This window comes from Mustela erminea, chromosome 11, assembly GCF_009829155.1.
Source record: "Mustela erminea isolate mMusErm1 chromosome 11, mMusErm1.Pri, whole genome shotgun sequence".
NCBI classification, from domain to species: Eukaryota; Metazoa; Chordata; class Mammalia; order Carnivora; family Mustelidae; genus Mustela; species Mustela erminea.
The window spans coordinates 32592774-32607591 of NC_045624.1; the positions used below are offsets into that span (position 1 = coordinate 32592774).

At 37.2% G+C, this 14818-nt stretch overlaps 1 protein-coding gene across 10 annotated transcripts in view; it reads right to left on the reverse strand.

Moving 5' to 3' along the window:
- Positions 1 to 14818, reverse strand: part of ST7 (suppression of tumorigenicity 7) — a 239285-nt gene that overhangs the window by 139123 nt on the left and 85344 nt on the right. Inside the window, exon 1 of one of the 10 annotated variants that reach the window (XM_032304298.1) lies at positions 2551 to 2670. The exons of the other annotated variants lie outside the window; for them this stretch is intronic. The gene's annotated coding sequence lies outside the window, so the exon portion shown is untranslated. Of the gene's footprint in view, positions 1 to 2550; positions 2671 to 14818 lie in introns of those variants that run through there. 10 annotated transcript variants of the gene reach the window in all.

Below are 14818 nucleotides of genomic sequence, written 5' to 3' on the forward strand. Positions count from 1 at the left end.
GAAACACTGCACAAAGGGGAAGAGTCTATAATCTATTGTAGGGCCTGGTTTGAGAGGGGTGCCCTAAAAACCCATGAACCAAACTACTTCCACAGGCACCGAGGGGTTCATGTAACTTCAGATGCTCAAATAGGCCTGTCTCTCTCATGAGCATCCAAAGGCTCCAGAGAAGGAACAAGTCAGGGAGTCTTCCAATTATAATAATCAACCAAAAGAATACAAAGAAGAGTGGTACTGTCTATTGCTAGACATCAAGTTTAGGATGCAGTGGAGAAGCTGGTAGTAGAAGAAAAGGGTTTAATTACACATCAAGTTTCTACTTGGAAGGTCCACTGTGGGATGGCATTTAAATTCCAGTAGCTGGGGCACCTGGGTGGCTCAGTGGGTTAAGCCTCTGCCTTCGTCTCAGGTCATGATCTCGGGGTCCTGGGATCGAGCCCCGCATCGGGCTCTCTGCTCAGCGGGGAGCATGCTTTCCTCCTCTCTTTCTGCCTGCCTCTCTGCCTACTTGTGATCTCTGTCTGTCAAATAAATAAATAAAATCTTTAAAAAAATTAAAAAAAAAAATTCCAGTAGCTACTTCTTTCTGTGATTCTATATCCACAAAACTTGACATGGCTGTCCTGCCCATTCATGTTTGCAATGTACTTCTTAAAATTCAATTACATCTAGTCACATTACACAAGAATAAAAATGAAAAATGTTTTCCCCTTTCCTCTAACAAGTATCCAAAGAGAGAAGGTACAGCCTTTTAAAAATCATTCTGCAGAGGCAAGAAGGATAAGCTATTTTTCTTTTAGCTTGAAGGTATCAGCTTTCATATGCTGCTGCCAACATTCTAAGCTTTAGAAATTACTGGCAAAAAAAAAAAAAAAGAAAGAAAGAAAGAAATCACTGGCAGACTCTCAAATATCAAATATATAATGAAAATTTTCTTGCCTTTATTTTAGCTGTGCCTAAGCAGCTGGCTCGAGGCAGCTGGCAACCCGAGAACAAAATGTAGCCTAGTGAAGCTAAACACCTCCTCGATGAATATCACGTGCCAGGGCAAGGTCAGCTTCAGCTCCACTTGGCATTTCCTTTTAACCTGACTCAAAAGATCCCTTCTCAGAATATCTACATCAGTATGTTAATCCTGGGACTGGGTTCTGGGTATTCATTCTTCCCTCAGCTGCTCTCTGCTTCACATCCTCTAAAATCATGGTTCCCCATGCCAAAGTGAAAGACAAAATGGTACATTAGTCAAAGACACAGAGAATGAGCACCACATAAGGTGCGAGGCATGTGCCATGAATATTAATGTCACCCAAGCAATTATAATCATTACAATGGGAGCTGGCACAAATTAGTTACTTACAGCACAGAAAAGGCTCCAGTTAACCTTGGTGAAGTTTAGGAAGCTGTGCTTTAGTCACTCAGAGGAGGCCTTCATTTTTCTAACTGAGTAACAACTCTGAATTCCCAACTCCCCAAGATGGCCAATTATTATTTTCAGGAGCACTGCTAAATTCTCAGAATAAATTTGAATTTATATTAAAGATTTGTGACATCTTGTAGATAGGTGATGGTAAAGCAGAAAGAAACATAAAATGAAACAGTTTATGAGAAAATTAAAATCATTCTTATCAATGGCTTGTTAATTTATAAACAACCTATTCTAACAATGTTGCATTAAGTGGGATAAAATAGTAATAGTAATGAAAACAACTTAGTACTGAATCAGAGCCACCACCCACCCTGAGGCATAGAAAGGAAATGCTTTTTATAAAAGGGAAGAAGAGTAAAAAATGAAAAGGAAGAAAGAAAATATATTCATTATGCTTAAAATGTGCATGTATGTAATTTACTTAAATGAGACCAGTGTCCTAAACTGTGGGCCCTCCAATAATACATTATGTTGTCTTTCATTTCTTATACCATAAATGAGATTTCCAAACAGGCCTAAATTATCAGACTTGCTAAATCTTCCCATGTAGTTCTAAAAACAAAACAAAGACACTAATTTGTAAGCATGAAATAGAAAATTATATAGCTTTATCAGCTCTAAGAAAATATTCATACACTGTATCCCAATCCAGCCAACACCATGTCAATAAATATCTTTTGGATCCTGAATGAAATGGCACTGTGGAGAATTTAAGGGAATTTAAGAGAATTGATTTTTAGCTTCCTTAATGATACAGTTGAGGAAAGGTACTAGAAAGGTAACACATGAACTATCTGTTAAGGGTCTGACAAGTCTCTCTTTAACCAAATCTTAATCAGGTTCCCTCTGAATCCTCTTTCCACGTAGGCCTTGACTTTTGGACTTGCATGTGAGCCTTTGCATTGCCCAATTTTAGCAAGAATCCTGTTAAGTAGGTTTAGCCAGAATCCCCCACCCTTGGTATCTGATCATCCTCAATATCTGATCAAATTCCTCACCCTCTACCATCCCCCATGTAATATCCTCCTGGCCTGCCTTCAGCAGGAATTCTGTTAGGTCAGTTCAGCAAAGATAATCTTACCCTCATAGTAATTTTCCAACCACTGATTTTCCCCCATCCCTACCCTGCTCCTTGGCTATAAATCCCCACTTTTCCTTGTTGTAGTCAGAATTTACTTCAGTTGTATAGCAAAGTCTCTTTCCCCTACTGTGATAGTCCTGAATAAAGTCTGTCTTTACTTCTTTAACTACTATTCAGCTCTGGTTTTCTTTGACAGGTCTTAGTCACTGTTTGTCAATCTTCAAAATCTGTGTTAAGCAGATTTACCACATGACCCAGCAATTCCACTCCTACGTATATACCCATGAGAACTGAAAACATATAGCCTCACAAAAATTTGCACACAACTGTTCACAGCAATATTATTCATAAAGCCAAAAAGTAGAAACAACTCAAATCCCCATCAAATGATGAATGGATAAATAACAGGCAATATTTCCATCTGTATAAAAGAATCATATTCAGAAAAAAAAAAATGGAGCACTGACACATGCCATCACATGGGTAGACCTTGAAAAGATTATGCTAAGTGAAAAAAGCCAGTCACAAAAGGCCATATGTTGTATGATTCTATTTACATAAAATTTCCAGAATAAGAAAATCCACAGAGACAGAAAGTAGATTAGCGGTTTCCAGGGAATGGGGAAGGGAGAAATGAGAAGTGACTGTTAATGGGTACAGGGTTTCTTTTAGGAGTGATGCAAACATTCTAAAATTAGATGGTGATGGTTGCACAACTCTGGAAATAGTAAAAACCACTGAATTGCATACTTTAAAAGTGTAGATTTTACATATGTTAACTACATTTCAATAACTCTCTTATGAAAACAAGTCATCACCAGGGGTTCATTTGTTCAACTGTTGAGAGCCTACCACACTCCACACATTGGGAATGTAACAACACACAGGCATGGTTCCTGCCCTCCTAGAATTTACAGTCTTGTGGAGGAAGCCTGGATTGAAATCCAGGCTCACAAATTACTGTAATCTGGGACAGCATCTTACTTCCCTCATCTATAAACAGGGCTAAACACAGTACTCAGTGACGGGCACACTGCAAGGGCTCTCTAAAGGGTACTTATTAAAGGAATGTAAAGGAAAATTACAAACCCAGGAGAAAAAAGGAATATGAATAAAACAAGAGGGCTTCGATTAAGAGGTTAGAGAAGGTATCTTTTCAGGAAATGACATTTGGGCTAAAAACTGAAGGCTCAGTCTGTTGAAAGTAGTCAGAAAGAACTTTAACTGCAGACAAAAGTGCAAATGTAAGGTTTTGAGGCAAGGAAAAAGCTGGAGGCATTCCAGGAACTGTGTATGGTTAGGGGACACTAAACAAGCAAGGAAAAGATAAGCAAGGGCCAGAATGTATTGGGTCTTGTAGCCCAAAATAAGCATTTTGGATTTTATTTTAAGTACAATGGAAAATCACTAAAGATTTTCGGCAGAAGAATGACATGATCCAAATTACATTTCAGAAAGATCACTGGCTGCTGTGAGGGGGAGAGCACGCAGTCAGAAGGCTACTGCTGGGTTCCAGGGCAAAAATAATGGTGACTTGGATTACACTGTGGTAGAATCACAGTAATCTTGACTGGGCTGAGTCATGCAGAAAAGAAAACAAGGATTTTCAGCAGAATCCCTTCCTTTCTGTTCTACATATGCAGCCTGCACTGGATAGAACACAAAAGGAAGGGGGAACATTGTATAGAAGGGTAGCCAACCAACTAGAATGAAAAGACCCTCAAATTCCTAGTTTTATTCCGAACGAGCTATGGAATCTTGGCAAATTCTTCCCCTGAACTTCAGTTCCTTATCAGTATAACTAGAAAAACAGCTGAATCCAGGTGCCTGGTGGCTCAGTGCATTAAACATCTGACTCTTGATTTCGACTCAGGTCATGATCTCAGGTTGTGGCGGGGAGTCTGCTTGAGATTCTCTCTCTCCCTCTGCTCTTCCGCATGTGCGCACGTGCGTGCATGCTCTCTCTCTCAAATCATTAAATAAAATCTTTAAAAAAAAATCGCTGAACTCACAAGGTTACTCTAAGACTTAACTAATAATATATGTGAAGCAACACCAATAACTATAACAACAACCAACAACATAAATGAAAGTGCCTCTGGAGTATCAATCAGAGCAGTGTGCTCTGTAAGTGCTAGTCCATTGAAGAGATACACCCAAAACAAAAACAAAATACAGATTGTGATTACTTATTCGTTCCTCTTTAAGGTCCAGTCTTCTTCATTTTGCTTTGCTTTAGAGAACATGTATTAAGTTTCTTCAGTACACTCGGGCCTATAGAGAACACAGCCGGGATCTACCTACTTCTGCTCCATGGCACGCACTTGCTTCAGGAAAGCCTACAATTATTGCAGATAAAAGTCCTCTCCCACAGACACACCTCTGGGGAGCAGATGTTACCTAAAGAAATCTTTTCCCTGAAGAAGCCTGGGCCAGGAAATACATGACTTGGAGAAAATTGGTGAACATTTAGCTATAAAACACTTTTATGAAGCAACCAGTATAAGGAATGATTTTAGAAGCTATTCTGGCAAAGTTCACAAAGAAAGTACCCTGTCTATATGCTTAAACTTCTGCTGAAATTAAGAAATTATAACCAAATTGCCCCTGAAAAACACAGCATTTTGGGGTTGATCTTGCTGCTAGTGAAGACACCCCTGTATATATTAAAGCCACCACCTTTTGTGAAGCATATTTGTATTAAGGGTACACTTGGGACTTTTCTCAAGTTAATTAAATAGCTGTGAAGAAAGCGAATTCTTCTGAGACTTTTCTGCAAGCCCCTGACAAAAGCCTATAGGAAAGTAGTTTTTTAATTACCTTGATATTTCATTAATGTTTTTGCTTTTTATGATAATTACATTACTTTTCTCCTTTAAAATGTTCTAAGAAAGTGTTAATTAGGAAAAGCAAAGGGATATGTGTTTATTTACCAGAATGTTGAACCAGATAATGAAAAAGAAAGGGAAAAAAAAAAACCTTTCCCATATACATCATCCCATAAATTTTTAAGTTCAACAAAACAAGATCAATTTTGTTTTACAGTTTAGTAAAATACCATATTAAAAAGCCAAGGCAGCAAAACAAAAAACATCTTTAAAGAAATGCCATATTATATTGTCATAGCTATATTAATTATTAAATAAATATGAGGAAATCTAATTATCTCCCTGAATAGGGATTAAATGTGCTGAAAATTAGTGGACTTTAAATCTTATACACAAATAGTGATATAGATTATTATAAATAATACTTATGGAAAACTGCTATAAATGGCACACACTAACAAAAAAATAATGTCTCACAGGTAAAGAAGACACTGAAGGTAAGTTTTACAAGTATTTTCTGAGTTAGTATTTAGTAAATGATGCTTCTATAGAAAAAGAAACCAAGAAAGTAGCAGATATAATTATTTTATACAAATATAAAAATAAAAATCTTCCATTGCCTCTCAAATGAATGAAACACAATGAACAGAAACACAAGCTTTATCATTCTTAAAACTTTTTATATTTGTCCTAGGCTTAAGCCAAAAAAAAAAAAAGGAGCTGCATTTTATCATTTACAATAAAATCATCACTCATATAATAAAAAGAACCTTATCACCCATATTTTCTTTCTTATTTAATTCTACTTAGAACTTCAAAAGAGAACTGAGTGAAATTCAAAAATAAGAACAAAAACAAACACTTAAGATTCTATTCCCAGTTATTTTTTATTTTTATATAATTGAGGTATTTTTCCACTTATAGGACAATGTCTTATCATACTATGTTAAAATTAAAAAAAAAAAACAGTACTTTGAAATATCATTAGAGATAGATTCATTAGAAAGTCTCAGCAAAGTCAAAGCCAAGGGAATTCTTAACTTTTTCTTTTCCTTTCTTCTTCCTGAAAGATGTGAAAAACGAAAAGAAAGTTCCCAGTGTTCTGTGCTCCACTCTATCTACGTGGGGCATTAAGACACCAATAACTCTAACTGAAGTGACTGAACTAACCCACTATGTTAGCACAAAAAAAACATAGTAGGTTTGTTATATAAGGGGTGCTGGCTAAACTTGGGATGTATGTGCCATTTCTTCCTTTGTCTCTTGTCCTGGTATCTATTCAATGTTTGATGTACAGAATACAAAAACATTCACTTTTTCCCTACAAAAAAATCTGAACTGAATTCACCTATGATAAGCTAGTGTAATTATATCTTTTGAGGAGATCGCACAAATTTATCATATCCTATAAAATTTAGCATACATATAATATGTTAATGTCTAGAAAAGGGAACAAGAATAATTAAACACAAACTGAACTGCTACTGTTGCTTATTAGCATTCTAACAGAAGGATAACTCAGTGACAAAAATCCCATAGATTACTATGAAAAGGTGATTGAATTTCATGTCACAATGAACAATAGATTAACAAGCTACCACCCTTAATTAACCAATATGGATTCTGATCTCCATGGCAGTACATGTGTAATTAGAATGCACTCTCTGCTTGGAGGCTAAAAAAGTACGATAGAGTCCTTGTTGGCAAGATTACTTACCATCTGCTATAGACTGAATTGTGTCTCCCTAAAATTCCTATGTTGAGGGAACCTGAGGGGCTCAGCTGGTTAAGCAACGGCCTTCAGCTCAGGTCATGATCCCAGGGTCCTAGGATCCAGTCCTGCATCAGGCTCCCTGCTCAGTGGGGAGTTCGCTTCTCCCTCTCCCTTTACCCCTCCCCCTCCATTCGTGATCTGTCTCTTGCTTTCTCTCTCTCTCTCAAATAAATAGTCTTTAAAATTCATATGCAGAAGACTTTACCCCCAATGTGATGGTATTTAAAGATGGGGCTTTTGGGGGGTAACAGGTTTAGATGAGGTCATAAAAATGTAGCCTTCATGATGGGATTAGCGCCCTTAGAAGAAGAGACATCAGACAGCTTTCTCCCTCTCCCTCTGCCACTTGAAGACATAGCAAGAAGGTGCTGTCTGAAAACCAGGAAGAGAGCCCTCACCATGGAAATGAATGGCCCTTCACTTTGAACTTGGAACCCAATCTTCAGACTGAGAAAAAAAATTCTATTGTTTAAGCCATGCAGTCTATGACATTTTGTTATGGTAGGCCAAGATGACTAATACTCCAACAAATCAGTGACAAACAAGGTACCCTTTTGAACAGAAAACAAACTAAGAATACAATCTGAAATGTGCTTGAATTCTTAAGATTTGTCCTGCACATCAATTCTCCAGATAACAACTACTATAACTGTTGCTTATGTTCTTTTCTGGCATAGCAATGTCTACAGATCTGCCATTTACAGTACTACCTCAACTTATATTCCTCCTGTGTACCTTCAAGGAAGTAAAATTCAAACTCACTGACTGATGTTTTCTGGAAAGTAGAGTATTTATATCTAATTTTTTCTTAACAGTAAATCTGAGGTTCAGATCATTTATATAAGTTATTCTTTGAGTATCTAATTATTTTATGTGATAAGTCATTTGCATCAAACTACTTATAAAAGCATCCTAAGTGGGTGCCTGGGTGGCTTAGTTGGTTAAGCATCTGCCTTCAGCTCAGGTCATGATCCCGGGGTCCTGGGATCAAGTCCTGAGTCAGGTACCCTACTCTGCAAGAAGTCTGATTCTCCCTCTGCCACCTCCCCACTTGTTCTCTCAATTTCTCTCTCTCTCTCAATCTCTCCCATTCTCTCTCTCAAATAAATGAATAAAGGCTTTTTAAAAAGCATCATAAGTTATGTCTATGCTCTCACTTGTCCCCCTTCCCCTGAAACACACACACACACACACACACACACATTGTAGAAAGTAAAATTCAAATAAATTTCATCAAATTGGCCAGTAGAAAAGCTTGGGTTAATGAGCTTAAATCTTATGAAACCTCCCTCCTTATTTCCCCCATTAGTGAAGGAGTCTTTAGGGCTCAATTGTGAGACTAGACCTGTAAGAAAAAAGACAAACGGTCAATCTGGTTGATTCTCTACCACCCATTCACCTCAAGAACCTGAGACTCCATGTCCTGGACTTTCAACTTCATGGTGCTTCACAAGGGCAGGAATTAGATTCCTTTTCCTATTTGTTTGTGGGGAAGGGAGTATTACTTCAAACATTACTGTAATTATTTTAAAATATCCTATAAACTTTCACTTCAATGGAAGTACTTTCATTACTGCCTATTTAGCTTTCACACACACTTACTATTCTTTCTTAAAATCATACTGTGGCAACATATTACACCTTAGATGTATTTCTCAAGTATTCATTCTTTATACTTTTCATTGTAATGACTCAATGAATTTTAATATGTTGATGAAGCATCATACTATATCAGTTCCTTTTCTATAAACATTGAAGTTATTCCTAATCATTTGCTATTTATGGAAAACAACAGGGTCTAATCATGGTATGTACACCTATTTCCTTGGGATAGATTCCTAGAAATGGAATTACTAAGCCAAAGGGTCTGAAAATTTTTTCACTTTTCCTATGTTTTGATGTTATTTTTCAAATAGGGCTATGCAAATTTTACTGAAAATCTGCCAACATGAGATGTTCTCTTTGTGATGGGAGGACGGGATGATCTCAATAATTATAAAATATCTATGTACTAGAAACTTGAGCAAAATCTTTGATTATGAGTTATGATAAACATTTTTCATGTTCACTTCATTAACTGCATTTCCCTTTGTGTATATTATTTGTTTTGCCCATTCATCTGTAAAAGTCTCAATGTTTGTGGGATAAAAATGAATAATCGTTTTATATTTTATAGCTATTATTTTTCAGCCATATTGGTACAAATCTGTCTTCCTACTTTGTGCTATCATATTGAAAAGTCTGTTATCATTGGGCATATATTTTAAATACTTTTCAAATCTATTTTTTTATTTCTTCTATTCATTTGTTTTAAAGATCTGATTTATTTATTTGAGAGAGAGAGACTGAGATGGAGAGAACAGGAAAGTAAGAGGGAAAAGCAGGCTCCCCCCTGAACAGAGAGCCTGACACAAGGCTTGATCCCAGGACCCCGAGATGACTACCTGAGCCCAAGGCAGACGCTTAACCAACTGAGCCACCCATGTACCCTCTTCCATTCTTTTAAAACTGAAAAAAAAAAAATCCAGCAGCACCTGGGTGGCTCAGTTTGTTGGGCACCTGACTCTTGGTTTCAGATTAAGTCCCAGTCCTACCTGAGACTCTCAGGATCAAGCCCTACCACATTAGTCTGTACAATGAGCATGGAGTCTGCTTGAGATTCTCTCCCTCTCCCTCCCCCTCTGCCTCTCCCTTCGCACACTCTCTCTAAAAATAAAAATAAACAAAATCTTTTTTTTATTTTTTAAAAGATTTTATTTCTTCCTTTGTCAGAGAGAGAGAGCACAAGCAGGAGCAGCAGCAGGCAGGAGGAGAAGCAGGCTCCCTGCTGAGCAGAAGCCTGATGCGGGGCTCAGTCCCAGGACCCCAGGATCATGACCTGAGCTGAAAGCAGACACTTAACCAACTGAGCGACCCAGGCATCCCTGTCTTAGTTTTTTTAAGAATATATATCTATTTTTTTTATTGGAATTCTTTTCACTGATTTAATTAACTCATCAAGTTCACTAATTTATTTTAAATTTATATTAGTATACAGTAAAAGATGTTGATGTAACTACCTTTTCAAAAGTTGCTACTCAGCTTCTCAACCCCACTACAATCCTTTTTTTGGAGAAAACATATTTTATTATATTGTTTATACACTGTTGAATCTATTTCTAGACTCAAATATTGTTCCACAGATCTGTGTTTACATTTTTTAATCATTATTACTCATTGCTCTTCTTCTTGGAAAGTTTCTTGGGAAGCTCCCATGTTCATTTTTCCATTAGGTCATCCTTTCAAGTCCCCTGCCCCACCAAGCCCCCCGCCAAAATCCCAGAATGATTTTGGGTTTAATGTATTACATGCATAAATTAGCTTTGAAAGGCCAGGGGCTGGATTTACAAATTAAAATGCTGCACACCCAATGAAAGAATGCTTAGGCTTTCTAATACCTGTTTTTAGTTTCTCTCAGGGTGAGGAAGGTTTATGTTCATTTTTGAGACTTATGCTATATATAACAAGTTCTCTATAATTCTATTTTCATTCCCTGTCTTTACTTACTTCAGAACATATTTGAAGGCCCAACATCTCTTCCAGCTACGAAACACCTGGAAAGAGCCAAGGTTTTACACTCAGCTGGAATCATCAAAGAGTTAGAGGGAAATCAGCTCCAGCACTGTAATTAGAAACCTTTCCCTTATTACAGTGGTGTTGCAGTTGTGAGCTACCTGATAATGCTGCTTGCCTTGTTTGCATTTCCTGCTTCAACTGATCCACAGCCTCCAGACTCATTTTGACCTTCATTTCACATATGCTCTTCTTTTCTAAAAAGAGCCAGCACCTAGCCCCACTTATGGCCTTTCTCTACTGGACCCATCCTACCCCATCCAGTGTTTGCCACCCCAGACCTTCACACCAAATAATCCCACTGCACATGTGTCAACTGGTCACACTAATCAAATATCAAAACTAAACTTAAAATTTCAGAATCAAAGAAATTCTGAAAATTTGTGGAAGCCTAAGGCCCACAGCCAGAAATAAAATATAACTAACAATTAGTTGGTGTGTAAGAATTTGATTCAGTGTCAAAAGTATAATCCATGGTACTTCTGACCAGAGAGATACTACCTCCATTGAATGAAGTGTCTGAGGGATGACATAATTCTCAATTACATAATAAATCTAGAGCTATGTCTAAAATTTGCATGAATTTCATAAACACACACATACACACACACACACACACACACAAATAAAACTTTACCTGATCTCTGTTCATTCTAGCCATGTTAGGCAAAGAAACCCTTCTTGACTTGAACACTCTTTCTTGTTTCCCTTTAAATAATAATGTATTCAAGAGCAGGAATTATATGTGATATTTCTTTGATGCCAATCACACAGTAGTTGCTTAAATATAACCAATCAATTGACCTAGAAGCTGAGTTAAAATTTTTCTGTGTCCTAATTTCTCATAAAATACAGGACAGAAATGAAAATGGGATTTATAATTCTTGAGCATTTTTTTGGTTAACATATAATGTATTATTTGCCCGAGGGTTACAGTCTGCGAATCATCAGGCTTCCACATTTCATAGCACTCACCATAGCACATACCCTTCCCAATGTCCATAACCCAGCCATCCTATCCCTACCCCCCCAACCCCCAGCAGCCCTCAGTTTGTTTCATAAGATTAAGAGTCTCTTAAGGTTTTTTCTCCCTCCCTATCCCATCTTGTTTCATTTTTTTCCCTCCTTATCCTCCACAACCTCCCCACCCTGCCTCTCAAATCCCTCATATCAGAGAGATCGTATGATAATTGTCTTTCTCTGATTGACTTACTTCATTCTAAGTATTTTTTGGATACCTGACTTCCTCTTAAGAATTATGATACTCAGTTTCACAACAATGAACAAGATAATCAAAGCAAATTTAGCTTCAAGTAAATAAGACAATGTGTCTTCATGAAAAAGAGGTTTCCACTAACCAACAAAAAAGATGTGTAACACAAACTGATAGTAAATAAAACATATTTTAAGTCTTCCACATTAATTGCTTCTTATGGAAATTGATTTCATTAATTTCTGAAGACAGATAAAGCTAAAGAAAGTTGAATGCTTATGTTTTACTGGGAAATAAAAACAAAAAATACAAATGCAAACCTTATGGGAAATTACTGCTCTTTTGCAAAAACAAAATGTGTTATTGGTTTCCCTGTCTTATTTAGACAGATAACCTGACAGACTAAAGAATAATCTATTCTCAAAAAGCAAAAAGCAGATGTGATTCCAACCACTCACTCACACAAGTTAGTCAATATTCTCGATACTCTTGACACCCACTTGCAAATATAACAATAAAGCATCAAAAAATAAAAACTTAGGAAAAATGAGCTTGCTTTCCAACAACAGCTTATATAAATCCTGGAATCTGTGGCCCACACACAAGAAACAGCTGTTATCCTAAGACGGTGAAGTCAGAGACACTGCCTCAAACAAAATGGGGTTCTGCAGAACATCCCACTTTGATAGGATTACTATAACTGCCAGACTCTACAGATGGTAATAGGACTTGAAAAAGAATAGGAAGGGATCATGATTTTTAACCCTCTTACTTTATAGTTATAGCACAAATTGTTGATCCCAGCAAGTTAAAGTGACAGGCCCATGTTCACATACTACATGATGACAAAACTCAGGTGCCTTGACTCTTTCTACTACATCACTATCTTTTTTCAAAGCTTTCTGTTCAGAGGAAAAAAATAAGTTTCAATAAAAAAGTTTCTTGTACTACGATTTAGTCCAGGTCGGAAATAACATAATAACTAGTGATGTTAGAGATCTTCCAATGGGCCATTATTTGCTATGGTTAGGCATTTGAAGCCAACTAATCAAGCACAGACATGTTAGTACATAACTCAATCAAACAATCTCCTCTTAGGAGAAGCCCTAACTCAAAGCACATAAACAAACATCACACAATTCCCTAAGGCTTAGGGCTTGACTTTTAAAAATTCACATCAAATCAACACTATCGAGAAAAAAAAAAAATCAACTATACCCAAAACATAAAATTGAACACTATATGAAAAACAGAGTGTTTAAAAAAAAAAAAAAAAGGTTCTTGGCCTAACAAATTTAAAATTCTAGTTTTCGTTTTATCCTGGGCCATTTATTAACCATATATAGGGCATAAGAATGGCTCTTTCAGACATACTAAGAATGAATGTGCATATATCAAATCATTGAGTTGTGTACCTAAATCTAATACAAAGTTATATGTCAATTATGCATCAATTTTTAAAAAGAATGAATGAACATAACAAGATAAATTAGTGTAATACAGCACTAAGCATATTTATGAAAAGCTTTAAACCAGGCACAATTTAAAATCATCATATATTAAATAAGCTACCTTTCAAATCATTAAAGAAAATAAAATATAATGAATCAATGAAAACTAAATCTACAGCTTTAGATCATCCACAAACCAATGAGAAACCTCCCCTCTATTTTCTTCATCCCAGGTACTGACACATGGTTGAAATGGACAGGACTGAAGTTAGGATCCTTCAATATACCACCAGAATCTTCCCACAGGGTGACTCTGATGTAAAAGGATCCCTTCTTATATGCAAGGGTCCTTCCAATTTACACTTTCTTCTATTTTGTCTCAATCTAATCGTATAACTCCCACAACTCTGAGCAAGAAATATACTCTTCAGTAACGCACTGAAATCCTTTTTTCACCTAACACAAATCAACATTTCCATCTCACCTGGCTTGTAAACCTGGAACAAAAAGTTCAACTGCCAATTTGAACAGGAAAAAGGTGGAGTAAAAGAAAGGTGGAGACTTGGAATTTACTGAAAAAGGCACATCAAAGGACCTCATTTTTTTTTTTAAGATTTTATTTATTTATTTATTTTTAAGACATTATTTATTTGACAGAGAGAGAGAGATCACAAGTAGGCAGAGAGGCAGGCAGAGAGAGAAGGGGAAGCAGGCTCCCTGCTGAGCAGAGAGCCCGATGCGGGGCTTGATCCCAGTTCCCGAGATCATGACCCAAGCCAAAGACAGAGGCCTAACCCACTGAGCTACCCAGGCGCCCCAAGATTTTATTTATTTATTTGATAGAGGGAGAGAGATCATAAGTAGGCACAGCAGCAGGCGGGACAGGGGGGTGGGGGGAAGCAGGCTCCCTGCTGAGCAGAGAGCCCGATGCAGGGCTCAATCCCAGGACCCTGAGATCATGACCTGAGCCGAAGGCAGAGACTTAACCCACTGAGCCACCCAGGCGTCCCAAGGACCTCATACTTTATCAAGTAAATAAATTCCCACTACCCCACTGGGCCAGATGGGACTCAGGTAGGTTAGGTACAGCACAGGGGTTGATGCATGGATTGCTTAATCTCAATGGCCTGTGCAAAGCCCAGATCCAGCAGTGGCAAGCTGTGTGATCTAGGATTCTTCATTCAATTTCTCTGCACCTCAGTTTCTTCACATACAAATTGGGGAATAATAATAGTACCTACAACTCACAGAGGATTAAGTCAATCAAATCTACTCCTAAGTATAGTGAACTACTTTTTAGTAACTGAGCAATTACTAAGTAAATATGACCACTGTTATACATAATTATGATTATTACCATTAAACTGTCCATGGCCACGTGACTAATAAGAGGTAAAGCAAAAATGTCAACTCAGAACCAATGAATGTGTGTC